This window comes from Periplaneta americana, chromosome 12 (assembly GCF_040183065.1).
Source record: "Periplaneta americana isolate PAMFEO1 chromosome 12, P.americana_PAMFEO1_priV1, whole genome shotgun sequence".
NCBI classification, from domain to species: Eukaryota; Metazoa; Arthropoda; class Insecta; order Blattodea; family Blattidae; genus Periplaneta; species Periplaneta americana.
The window spans coordinates 165,525,362-165,540,132 of NC_091128.1; the positions used below are offsets into that span (position 1 = coordinate 165,525,362).

The following is a 14,771-nucleotide window of genomic DNA, read 5'->3' on the forward strand; positions in this document are numbered from 1 at the left end:
TGACGACATGTGTCAGAGGAAGAACAATAATTGTTTGTATGCATCTGAAGTCTGATTAGTGTAATACGTTACTAGTCAGCGATGTATGCAATGGAGGGGGAAACGAACTGGCCACCCTACCCCATATCTCCTGACTTAATTGTATCATAAGTGCTGCCTTGTTGGTATCACTTGTGAGGTTCAAACCTGCCTTCGGACAGTTTACTAAACAACAACAATGTAGTAAATACAATAACTCATACTATTACTGGATAGGACATTTTGATCTCCTTACATCCTATCATATTTTATTCGTTGTCACAGTCAACTGTACTCGTAAGAAAGTGACACGAGATTCAAAATCACATTTTGACGATGTTTTAGAACCCTACGGCAGTTGTGTCATTAATTACACTATCTTTAAAAAGGCTTTCAAATGAGTGCAAGCTTTTAAACTCATTTTCCACTATTTCGTGTCAACTTCTCTGCGTTCACGTTGCAAATGATTCCATACATTTCATAGTAGGAAGCTGAAATTTTTACTGCATGTTCTTTAAAGTACACTTAACAAAGTTATATTAACATTTAAAAAAAATGCAGATTTTTTAAATAAAAAATTAAAAATCATAGCTTATTTTTACTGTATGGGGTATGCAAATCAAGATTTTCAGGTATAACTCCCTGTAAAGTTGATTTGAATAATTTCGAGGGAAAAATTGTTCCGGAGCCGGGTATCGAACCCGGGACCTTTGGTTTGACGTACCAACGCTCTACCACTGAGCTACTCGGGAACTCTAACCGACACCGATCCAATTTTTCCCTCTATATCCACAGACCTCAAAGTGGGCTGACAACCGTCAAGCAACCAACTTCGAGTGCACACTAACTCCGTGTGACTTAAATTGTGGTTTTCTGTTAACGAACAGTGACGTGTATTATGCAAATCAAGATTTTCAGGTATAACTCCCTGTAAAGTTGATTTGAATAATTTCGAGGGAAAAATTGTTGTATGGGGTATGTTTATTAATATTTATAAAAGGAGATTTTTGTTGTACCTTGTGTATCAGGATTTATTAAATTATATTATAGATTTTTTGTTTCCCGATTTTGAAGGATTTAAATAGTTATTTTAGTTATTGTTTTATAAACATTAATGCACGTAGGCCTACTTTGTAAATTTTATAAATTTGACTGCGACTAGGTTTAATTTTTTCCCCCTGTTTTTACAAAGTAAAATTTTAAAAATATGAAAACGTACATTACTGGAAGTGACGTAGAAACAGCATATTTGTATGGGACACTGATAAACGACAGTAGCTAAATGCAATTATTAAGAGTGCTGTAAGTCCACACCTGTGGAGTAACGGTCAGCGCGTCTGGCCGCGAAACCAGGTGGCCCGGGTTTGATTCCCGGTCTGGGCAAGTTACCTGGTTGAGGTTTTTTCCGGGGTTTTCCCTCAACCCAAGACGAGCAAATGCTGGATAACTTTCGGTGCTGGACCCCGGACTCATTTCACCGGCATTATCACCTTAATCTCATTCAGACGCTAAATAACCTAAGCTGTTGATAAAGCGTCGTAAAATAACCTACTAAAATAAAATAAAAAAAGAGTGCTGTATTGTAGAACGGCGTAGGAACTAAGTTCTAAGCATGAAAACTCTGAGCCCATAAAAACTGTAGTTGACTTGATGAAGGAGTAGTCTGTTGTTTCGAGCATTGTACTGTGTTTAGTAAACATTGTATACATGCCAATGCAACACAAACACAAGAACACAAAAAATACATCACACTAACACAAGAAAACAAAAACACACACAAAATTGCATCCTCATTCAAGAAATTAAATTACAACATTGCATACAGAACAAAAACCATTCTACAAAAACATCTCAACACACAACACAAACAAATACAACCACACAGGCGTATACAAACTCAAATGCAACATCTGCAACAACTGTTACATAGGACAGACAGGCAGATCATTTCAAACACGTTACAAAGAACACATCACAGCCATAACAAAACTACAAAACACTTCCACATATGCAGAACACATAATAATTAATGCCAACCACACCTACAGCGACATAAACGCAGACATGGAAATTCTACATATTCAACCGAAAAACCAGAAACTAAACACACTAGAACAATACCAAATATACAGACACACGAAAACACACCTTCATGATATCCTCAACACACAACTCCATTTCAGAACACACACGCTATTTGATTCCACATTACACTACACAAACACACCCCCACAGGAAGTACAAGTAGAAAACTAGAAACACCCAGTTCTGAAGGTGACCTACAACAGGTTGCGTTGAAACTAGTCAACAACAAGGTACCTAATTTTAACACCTGAAAGAAATACAGTAGCCTATATATTCCGAAGTAAAATTATTCTTTAAATTATGTATTGTAGAGTAAACCATGGAACATGTATTAAATCACAACTTGTTATAATAGGCAATTATCCATATTTATTTAGAAAGGCATTCTTTCAGCTTTCCCAATAATAGGACTGCCTCATGACACAAAGCTTAAGTAACACACAGAGTGAAAACAAAATTGAAATAAGACAGGGAAGATGACAAAAGAGAACGAAAAAAGTGAAATTAAGAATAGGGAAGCTAATAGAATATAATAAACATAGTGAACAAACACATTAGACATTGAGACAAAAGTTTTTCCTGGTTAGGAAACAAAGTACAGGTGGTATTTTAAAATGACAAGTGATCCTCTGATAGCAGTAAGGGAAACATCACGAATGAAGTCGTTGTTCAGCTGGAACTTCTTGCAGAAACTGACAAAGAGGCGAGGTATTGTGCCCCTAGCGCCAACCATTAGCCCAACTATTTCAATGAAGATGAAGAGATATTTCTCCAAATAGTATGAAACTGTGGGCTCATAAATTCTGCATTTTCTGCGTGGGTTTCAGCGGGCTGTTGCTCCTGTACCTCGAACCTGATTGTCGAGTGTAGTAGATTATTTTACGAGGCTATATCAACATTTCAGGTTATTTAGCATCTGAATAAGATGAAGGTGATAATGCCGGTGAATTGAGTCCGGGGTTCAGCACCGATAGTTACCCAACATTTGCTCATATTGGGTTGAGGGAAAACCCCGGAAAAAACCTCAACCAGGTAACTTGCCCCGACCGGGATTCCAACCGGGGCCACCTGGTTTCGCGGCCAGAGGCGCTAACCGTTACTCCACAGGTCGATAGTGTAGGAGGATGTAGAGAGTGATGAAATGGCAAGCATGTCAATTCGCCAATCAATTTGGAGGCATACTCATCTCATGAAGAAGAAGAAGAAGAAGAAGAAGAAGAAGAAGAAGAAGAAAATACTCATAGTGTAATAATAAATGTTTCAAGGATTGAAACTTGATTCGTTCTGTCATTTCCGTTCCGAAGGTTCAAAACCAGACATTGACAAATTTCTGTGCAGCTTTGAATCACAGTGTAAGACTATTAGAACTTTGAATTGCGTATACAGATTCAAATTTGCTAGGTGGTTCAGACTGCAGTCCTGCCCTCGATGCTCGCTGGTGATGTATTACGTTTTGGCCCGCAAGTCGCAGAGCTGTAAAACGCCGGAGATGTCACGCCGTGGCCCCGCATGCATAAGTAAGCTGCCCCTGGCGCCAATACAGTCTGCAGCGTCCTGCAATGGTGTCTTCTGGGCTCTGAAATCGTTTAGGAGCACCGTTAGCCGAAAGATGAAAGACTGCTTTCCACATCTGAAAACCAAACCTAATATCTGATCGCAGTCACCGTGGAAGTCTAAAAACTCGGGTCAAGATACAAATGCAATCAATGACTTTTAGGCCCAATTGTATAAAACTCCCTGACTAAAGATCAACTTTGATCGAAGATCGAAAAGTGAACCGAGTTCAGACACTTCTTCTATTGTATAAAAATTTTCTGCGATCAAATTACCTTGGTTCAAATGCAATCTAAGTTCACGTGAAAAGGATTTGGCAACATCGCATAAACAGATGAAATACGTGATGCGCGGACCATGTTATACAGGTTTGTTCAGTGTTGCCAATCTAGCGACTTTAACTCCTTTTCAACAATAATTTCTTTTAACTTTTATATGGCTTAAATAGGAATTTAGTGACCTTTTTAGCACCCCATAGTGACAAAATTTAATCTTTCTTTGTTGATAATGAAAACTACTTTTTGGCGACTTTCCGTACACTCTGTTGGAGACACTGGTTTTTTTTGTGTAATGTAAATAATGGCGGACAATAAGAAGAAGAGTGAGTGTTCTCCAAGTTGTTATCATGTTATGGTGTTTGATACTGCTAAACATAATAAAGCTTTATAAAACGACAATTTTCGTTTAGTAATACAGTTAATTGAAAATTTATGAATGTACCTATCATATCCATTAATAATTAATGGTTGTTATAAACATAATATAATTATAGGTTATAATATAACTCTAGGTTATGTTATAAATGTACCTACCATATCTATTAATAATAATAATAATAATAATAATAATAATAATAATAATAATAATAATAATGGATATTTTATTTGCACAATCTGTCACTCGTATATTTCAAAAAGAAAAGAAATAACTGAACTTGGATCATCTAACTTAATCGAAGAAATTTCTTCAGTCAAAGTTGACTTTAGTTTAAGGCAAATTAATCTCAGATTACACTTTATACAACACAAAATTCCAAGTTCAGCTAGAACGAGGATCAATTTAACCTCTGATCTAAGATTAAATGGTTTATACAATCGGGCCTTAGAGAAACCGGAGGTTCATTGCCGGCTTCGCATAAGCCCGCTATCGATCCCTATCCTGAGCAAGATTAATCCAGTCTCTACCATCATATCCCACCTCCATCAAATCCATTTTAATATTATCCTCTCAGCTACGTCTCTTCTTCTTCTTCTTCTGCTTCTTCTTCTTCTTCTTCTTCTTCTTCCGGTTTCATGACTGCTGACGCCGTCTTCCGGAAACCAAACGCCAAACCTCGCTATCCATCCATTGTTCTGGTGTCAAATTTTTTGAAGTCATGGCAGTCTGTAGCTCTTCTATCCACATCTTTGCTGGACGACCTCTTTTCCTTCTTTCTGTCGGTATCCATTTCATAATTTGTCGTGGCAGTCGTTCCTCTGTCATTCTCTCTACATGTCTTTTCTTCTCTATAATGTCAATAATGTCTGGTTCTTCCTCTACTTTCATAATTTATTTCATCTGTCTATTTTTTACTCTTTCTTTTCTTGATTTCCCTGCTGATCTTCTTAAAACATGCATTTCTGTAGCCAAAATTTTATTTTGTTCCCTTGTAGAAATTTGCCATACTTCTGCGCCATAGGTAAGAATACTTTGAATTACTGTTCTATAAATCTGCAGTTTCCTGTTTCTTGTTATATGTTTATTCCATCAAAGAGAATTTAGAGCAGCAATTACTTTCTCTGTTTCGGAAATTGTGTGTTCAATTTCTGTATTACTTTTTTCAAATTGATCTATTATCGTCCCTAAATATATACATTTCGCCAAAGGCCTTTTTCCCTCCGGCCTCCCAATTAACAATATATGCATTTCTGGATTCGCTCATACGTGCTACATGCCCTGCCCATCTCAAACGTCTGGATTTAATGTTCCTAATTATGTCAGATGAAGAATATAATGCGTGCAGTTCTGCGTTGTGTAACTTTCTCCGTTCTCATGCAACTTCATCCTTCTTAGCCTCAAATATTTTTCTAAGCACCTTATTCTCAAACACCCTTAGCCTCTGTTCTTCTCTCAAAATGAGAGCCCAAGTTTCACAACCATACAGAACAACCGATAATATAACTGTTTTATAAATTTTAACTTTCAGATTTTTTGAGAGCAGACTGGATGACAAAAGCTTCTCAACGAATCAATATAATAGAAACTAATATTATTTGATTAATGCAAAAGTTCGTAGCGTTTTTTCACTGTGACAAAAGTGTTTATTTTAGATGAATGGAAGATAGAAATTAATCAGTAATAGGCCATATTTTCCTGGATTATCTATGACTCTCAGCCAACGCTGGAATAGTTTTTTGATTCCCGATCTTAAGAAAAATGTGCCGGTTTGAAATTAAAGAAGTCGTCAAGCCAAGTTTGTAAAGCATCTTCATTATCAAAGGAGTTTCCTTGAAGATTGTTGGATGGAGAACGAAAAAGATAGAAACCTGAGGGCGCAAGATCGAGAGAATATGGGAGATGTGGAATCACTTTCCAGCCAAGCTCCTAGATAGTTGCTTTCGCCATGTTAGCGGAGTGCGTAAGTGCGTTACCGTGTGGCAGCAGCACTTGATGCAGCCTTCCCGATCGTTTTTCTTCAACTGCGGCCGCAAGGGGTCTGAATTGTTGGCAATAAATGTCAGCAGTTACGGTTACATCCCTGGGAAGCAATTCGTAGTACACGACGCCTTCTTTACCCTTTCAGACGCATAATATCATCTTCTCTGAACGGACACTAACCTTTGTACGGGGTGTTGTAGTTTTCACTATGTGTGTTGGATATCCTTCTTTGTACAATATATTCCATTACTTATTTCTTAAAATTTTATCACAGGCTTTTTCATAATCTATAAACATTATGTGTGTTGGGAGATTAAATTTTCTTCTCTGGATTATTTGTTGCATCACAAACACACAATCGGCACAGGACCGTCCGTTCCTAAATCCACATTGTATTTCGTCTTATGTTATATTCAATTTTAGTATCTTGTAAGCTTTTTCAAACTTGTCACTTGCAGAATACAGAAGCACCAGTACACTTCGGTTTAGTTCCGTCTGAGGTCCAGACGTCTTTTATATTTCTTCCTACATGTCTCAACTGTTTCAAAGCTGAATACATTACGACTCGTGTCGTAAATTTAGTTTTCTCACGAAACAAAGAGCCGGTTCCATGTCATATCGATGAGAATTAGGCAAGGAAATCAAAGTATGAGAGCATTAATGCTGAATTATCAACTTATCCATCTGGGGAAATAAGGTCCTGATTGGGGCAACATTCCTGCTGTGTGAACACTTCAAAACGTCCGCAGTTTTATGGTTGCTTAATAGGACAAACAACTTGTAGGAAACTGGAAAGATTTCTGCTTAAAATGCAAAATAATAGATTAGCCACGTAGACTGTAAATAGATAAACAGCAAAGAATGCAGTTCTTCAGAATCTTGTAGAATAAATAGCTGAAGCAAAGAAAACGCACAGAAAATGAATTGTCCACTTAAAGGTTTCGCGTTATAATCTTGGAGTCTAAATGTGTGTAGGTCCTACTTTTACGAATCACTTTTTAAAAATAATTAAATGTTCCGTGTTGCTAAAATAAAGCAAAATGAAAGGAATTATATTGTATTGTATTGTATTTATTAACATTCCATGGTATTCATACATTGCTTCACAGCTAGAATATGGAACAAGTCAAAAAACTTAATACTATTATAAAATCTTAATTTATAGTCACAGTCTAGATGAAATATATACAGATGAGATTTACAATATAGTCTACTAGTACAACACAAAGTTTTAGTATCAATTTCATGAAGCGTTGCTGAATGTCATGAATTCGCCTACAGAATAGAAGGCGTGAGAAATTAGGTACTTCTTTAATTTGGCCCTAAATAATTTTATGTTTTGAGTTTCATTTTTTATATCGATAGGGTGGCTATTAATAGTAATATGCGTTACAAGAGCGGTATGTTGATGTTTTCATGTTCGAGGAAAAGATTGAAAAAGCGAAACGTAGTTGAGCTTTTTTAATTTCCGAGAACATGAAAACAAACATACCGCTCGTGTATCGTACATTATTTTGTGCGAAGATCGTTTATTACATACCTGAGAGAGGAATTTCTAATTAGTTCCAATGAAATCTCCATCTTGATTTCTGTTCAATGACGGCAACTTATAAAAACTAAAATATCTATCTTCAACATTGTTGCTATAAAACGTTTTCTGTGTTTACTATATTCCAGCAGGCCGTGATATACGTCTGTCTTTTTTTTCCTCCAGTCTATAAATGCGAACTTAAAACAAACGGTAAGGTTATGTAATGATTTATTTTTCATTTTAATATTTTAACAATATTATTTATATAACATATTGCAGTAATAACATCGGCATCTGGAATCTTGTTGATTTTTTCACGACTTCCTTAATGTTACTTGCATTACAAATGCAGTAACTTTTGTGGTGTTGTAGACTTTACTTAATTTTTGCAAATATTTAAAAACAATAATTAACAGTGCAATTTAGGTGAAATTGCAGTGGAAGTTTCCAATTTATAATTATTACTATGTTAAACGTCTCTAAAAACATGTTAAAAGCCTAAAGCAGTAAAATGAATATGGCGCTTAAGCGGTAAGAAGAGGGAAATTGTTATGTGTGTTACGTTGGGAATACTGAATGTGGTATTTCACACTTACCGCGTATTGGTTTTGTGCGGAAACCAAGCAAATACGCACGATCTCGCACAAAATTTTTTACTGCCATATGACGCACTCCTTTTTGATAGCACGATAGACTTGCCGATGGAGTATGAAAGTCATTTTTGACGCGTATTTATGCTATGAACTGTTGAATTAGTTACAACATTTTTCACGATTACATACGAGGAAGGTTATTAATGAAAAAATATACTGAAGTCATGGGCATTACTTGTAGGTTTTTGAAAATAGTCCTACACGATTCCTTAGATTTGGCATCTACTATTATTGTAATTACTCTTTTTTGTAGTAGGAATATACTGTTACTATCTGTGAAATTTCCCCAGAATATTATTCCAAAACTCATTACCGAGTGGAAGTATGCAAAGTATTTTGTTTTTAAGGTATTGATATTTACTATCTTTTGCATAGATCTAATAGGAAAGCATGCTGAATTTAGTTTGGGGGTAATTTCTTTAATATTATTTTTCTAATTTAACACATTATTGATTTTTAACCCAAGAAATTTGGTTGTTGTTTCTAATAGGGGCCTATTGTTAATTATTACGCTAGAAATTTGCGAGGTTAAATTTGGACAGGATTTAAATTGAATTATGTTAGTTTTTTTACAGTTTAATACTAATTTATTGACTGAGAACCAGTCACATATTTTGAAGAGAATTTCCTCTGTTGAAGATTGGAATGTGTTGGAGTTATGGGCTGCAATTACTATACTTGTGTCATCTGCAAATAATATGGGATGACCTACATCTTTTATTAGGAGGTTAAGATCATTTAGTCCACACCTATGGAGTAACGGCTAGCACGTCTGGCAGCGAAACCAGGTGGCCCGGGTTTGATTCCCGGTCTGGGCAAGTTACCTGGTTGAGTTTTTTTTTTTCCGGGGTTTTCCCAATATGAGCAAATGCTGGATAACTTTCGGTGTCCGACCCCGGACTCATTTCACCGGCATTATCACCTTCATCTCATTCAGACGCTAAATAACCTAAGCTGTTGATAAAGCGTTGTAAAATAACCTACTAAAAAAAAGATCATTTATGAAGACTAGAAAAAGTAGGGGACTGATCCTTGAGGAATTCCTAGATAAATCACAGAAAATCAAAAAGAAAATAAATTACTAATGTATTTTCCAATAACAAAGCAGCAGAAGTAATTAATTATCTTGTTGGAGTGGAAATTTCTGGATATCTTTGTAAGAAAACTTTATTCCATTCAATTGTGTATATATTTTCTTTAAGAAGATTTGTCTCTCATTAAATATCAGAAGCTCTTATTACATTCTTCTTGCACTGTAAAAAAAATTTCCGTTAGACGTTTTAATCCAGTCCACAAATGAGCCGTTCAGAGCAGAAGTGGTGTAAGTCAATTTTTACTTACACCACTTTTGCTCTGAACGGCTCAAATAAATAATATACAGTATACAATTCCTACTTTCTCTTTGTTTTTTTTCTCTCTCTCAATCTCTCTGTTCTTCGTATATACATTTACAGGCAAAATATATATTCATGTCATTTAAATTTGTATAATAACGACCGAATCATTAGCCTAGTTTATATGAGCCATTCAGAGCAAAAGTGATGTAAGTCAAAATTGACTTACACCACTTTGCTCTGAACGGCTCAAATATGCTTTCCTCGTCTGATAGGTCTATCAAGGTAGGAAATGGCGCATGTTTTACTTTTCGGATTTGTAGCTATAATAGTATCTCTAGGAACGCCGCATTTCTTCGCTGCGGTATTCTTTGAAGTTCCATTCCGAACATCGTTGAAGACAGCTTCCAGATCCTGAAGTGTAGGCTTATATTTGCACACCGGTTCATTTTCATTTTTTCGATGTCATTGTATTATTAGAGTATCTAAAAATGAAAAGAAAAAAGTGTTGATCACTAACAACTTTTGCCATGCCAACAACTATATTTTTATCAATAATTGGCATGAAAACTGAGTTTGGCAACCTCCCAATGACTGTTATCTGTGCACACAAATTGAATTCAAATGTTCTGGATGTCTTCATTTCATTTCCACAAGTTGGTTCTTTAATGATAATAATGGACCACATTTTGTAATATTCAGTAAATAATTGGTCACAATAGCTTCTGTTTTTAATGTAATACAACAGTTTAAGCACAGTTGTTGCAGGGGATACAAATTACTGGCAATAGGGTATATACAGGGTGAACCTTAAGTAATACCATTAATTACCCATTGACAGAAGCTGCGATATGAACAATGCAGGCAAAATAACTATAATTAAAAACAATATACTTTGCATACTTCCACTCGGTAATGAGTTTTGGAATAATATTCTGGGGAAATTCCACAGATAGTAACAGTATATTCCTACTACAAAAAAGAGTAATTAGAATAATAGTAGGTGCCAAATCTAGGGAATCTTGTAGGACTATTTTCAAAAAACTACAAATAATGCCCATGGCTTGTCAGCATATCTTTTCATTAATAGTTTTCCTCGTATGTAATCGTGGAAACTTTGTAACTAATTCAACAGTTCATAGCATAAATACACGTAAAAAAATGACTTTCATACTCCATCAGCAAGTCTATCGTGCTATCAAAAAGGAGTGCATTATATGGTAGTAAAAATGTTTAATAGCCTCCCTATCGATATAAAAAATGAAACTCAAAACATAAAATTATTTAGGGCCAAATTAAAGAAGTACCTACTTTCTCACGCCTTCTATTCTGTAAGTGAATTCAAGACATTCAATAATACTTCATGAAATTGATACTAAAACTATGTGTTGTACTAGTAGACTATATTGTAAATCTCGTCTGTATATATATTTTACCTAGACTGTGACTATAAATTAAGACTTTATAATAGTATTAAGTTTTTTGACTTGTTCCATATTCTAGCTATAAAGCAATGTATGAATACCATGGAATGTTAATAAATACAATACAATACAATACAATACAATAGCTATAACAGTAAACAGTTTCTTAACAAACTTGACTGAACAGTTATAATGGGTGTACTCCTGGAAACGGGTTTCTCTTAGTAGACAGACGGTGTCGTTCGAAAAGCAAAACGGGCAAGTAAAAGCTCTCTTAGCGGTGATTCAGCTCTTCAGTCTTCGGCAATAAATTATTGCAAATTGTACATTGCATTACACAACCATAAAGTTAAACTTAAGCATAGAACGCTAATATGAAAACCAGCAAACTCCAAGTTTTCATCCATGTTTACTTTTTTCTTTTAAACAATTCATAGGCCTAATCGTCGTCGTCGTCGTCGTCGTCGTCGTCATCATCATCATCATCATCATCATCATCATCATCATCATCATCATCATCATCATCATCATCATCATCCTGACAAGTATTAGAGCGAGTGGTCTATTATGGCCTTGTTTTTTATCCATCTCTTTCGAGGTCTGCCGATAGGACCCAATCGTGAAGCGCTGATGTAGATAATAAAATATGGTGTAATGACGTTGTTATGTTTCCATGGTTACCGAATATCTTTACGATTATGTTTATGTTCCCATTGTAAATGAAGGTGTAACAAGAATGGACACTGAGCGAATTTTCCTGTGTTTTGTTTCTCCGTGCGCCGGCGTTTAGTTCCACTTTCAAGCGCTAGAGGTTAGTGTAATCGAGCACACGCTGAGATAGAGTTGAGACACAGGATCCAAACATCGCCTACCTTATTGCATAATCCAGTAACGCTTAGCTTGAAATAAATTCAAGTTAACAGTTTTTCCTTATTTCTCAGTGACAAACTAGTTGTAATAATAATTTTTTTATATTTTGTATATAATAAATTATATTATAAAATAATATAATGCATTATAAAATTATGTATATTTTTACACAATATAATATCGGTATATGGTTTTACTTCTCATGGGAGTTTTGCTTTTCCATTTTCAGCGCTGTCAAATCATTACATATTTTAATTGTTGTTGGGGTCAACGTCTCAACTCTCATTATAAAGGAACTCTAGAGTCTAGACGTTACAGTTAATGACGGATTTATTTCATCGGTCCAATTTATTTTATTTAAGTACATAATGTACCTAGATATATTAATTGTATGTGTTATATTTCCGCTGTGTCGACTGCTAGCTGTGTGATGTCAGAGCCAACTCCAGGGAGAAAGCAGAATCTCACGCTCAAACTGGTTTGAAGGTCATTGAAATCAGTCCTGCTACATCAAAGGTACCGACGCGAAGTGTCCATACTGTATAATTATCTATATGCTGGTGTAATTTCTTAATTTTACGGTAACGTTTACATTTGTATTGCGAATGGGACGTTAGAACAGGCTAAACATGTATAAAGTGTATTAAAAATACTGTATTTAGTTTATGTCATAACAGATGATTATCGAAATAGTTGTATCATATTATATATAAAGAAAGAAACATTTGATTTAAAGCGACATTTTCGTAAATTGTTAAATGTAGACCGAAGGAGAGAAAATGGGTGGTATGCATAAAGTTGTAGTATTACCTTTTGCTTTGGCTGTAGAAGATACTTGAAGTAAAAATATATACTTCGTTTTGTATGCAAAAGAATGATACTACTAATACGAAGTATGTACTATGCGGCGGTAGTATAAACTATCAAGAGTATTCGATTATATCGATTATCGACAGTATTCGGGTTTATCCGCTAAAGTTCGTTAGTTTTCGCGTTCCATGCATTTATGTTAATTTCTTGGTGGGGAAAATTGATTATCTTCCTTAAAATTTAGTTACTTTAACAAGAAAATTGACAATTGCGACGAAGTGGGAAGTGTAAAGAGATAGAAGGAGAACAAGATACTAAAAGAATACCCAGAATTATTAAACAAATTGCAAACTCCTGTCGTAAGAAGTGATAAAGAAAAATCATTCAGGCTATGGAAGTTGAGGTGGAAGTTTACAGCGGGAAAAGCAAATTATGAAGAAAATAAATAACATGAAAAATAAAGTAAAGTCAAAATCAGATAGACCCAAAATGTTATGCATTGAATTTATATATAATCTAAAATATTGTAGGTACATGGAGCTTTTTCTCGTAAATTAAATCTATTATAAATACATAGAGATTCATTTTGCTAAAAATATATTATTTTTAATAACAACAACAGAAGTCAACTGGATAGAATTCCAGCTAAGTTTTCTCAAAATCATCGTTTGAGTAGTCCATTACAAAAATCGATCATAGACTAACACTTTTGATTTATGAAACCTATATAATTTCTTATAATCACGTTCTGATGGTTTTCGTCTTTCCTTGTAGGATTTTCTAACGCGAATTTGCATAAATTCTGCCATTTTAAACTTTAAAAATGCTTGTGCTAAGCTAACAAAGTTTCAGATATGGAAGACTACAATTTTCTTATTTTATACTTCTTGTTATGCATACAAATAGTACTTCATACTATACTAGAGTCGACGGCAATTCGGAAGGCGGGTTGTCTGCTAGCGTTTGCGTCGAGAGAGACAGATAGAGAGAGCAAGGCAGCGTACAACATTGCCACATCGTACTTCACGCACGTGCAATACAAATAGCGCAGGAGAGAATTTAAATTATCAAAAGACAATAATGACCTTAGCCGTTGATTACTGTAAGCATGACACCAAACAAACCCTCTTTCCTTCACTAACAATATTCTTTGCACGTTTCTCAATCCCACACCACATGCTTCTGCAGTCGTTTCTTGCACGTTGGCAACGTTGCTGCCAGCATCAAGATGGCCGGCAGCGTTCTCCTCGTTAACGTTGTTATAATAATTATACACCTTAAACACTATTTTCCGCGCCTGCTTGTGTAATACTTGTGTTTTTACAGTCTCTTCTTCCATTTATTTACCTTACATACACATAGTAAATGTTAGTTTTACTTATTCAATGTATTGAAACACTCGCACGTGAACAAACGAACTCAGGAAGTGCTTGTTATAGACTGATTCTGATTGGTTCTCCTGTTCAAGCTTGTGACGTCACATGCCATACAGGCTACGGCGCATCTAGTGGCCACCTGCCTTCCGAATTGCCGTCTAGTCTACTATAGTAGAACCTCTATTATCCGTGGTAATGAAGGGGGTGGGCTGAACGGTAATCGAAAAAATAGGATAATCCGTGCCATAAAAGATGTTCGTAAATTTAGTAAATAATACTTACACTTTCGTATTTTCCTCCATGATCTTGTATTTAACACGCTAGGTAGAGGATCAGAAGTTCACTAATTTAAGTCAGGTTGTCAACAACGAGTTTTTAAGGGGCAAGGAAATTCATTGTAATGGCTTTAGGTGGAAAGATAGGAATAGTGGAAGTCTCGTGTTGAAGACTTATATACTTATCCTTAATTTATATTAAAT

At 35.3% G+C, this 14,771-nt stretch overlaps 1 non-coding gene across 1 annotated transcript; it reads right to left on the minus strand.

Moving 5' to 3' along the window:
• Positions 1-698: 698 nt before the first annotated feature.
• Positions 699-770, minus strand: TRNAD-GUC (transfer RNA aspartic acid (anticodon GUC)). The gene has a single exon. It is a non-coding gene; the product is annotated as a tRNA-Asp (tRNA).
• Positions 771-14,771: the final 14,001 nt, after the last annotated feature.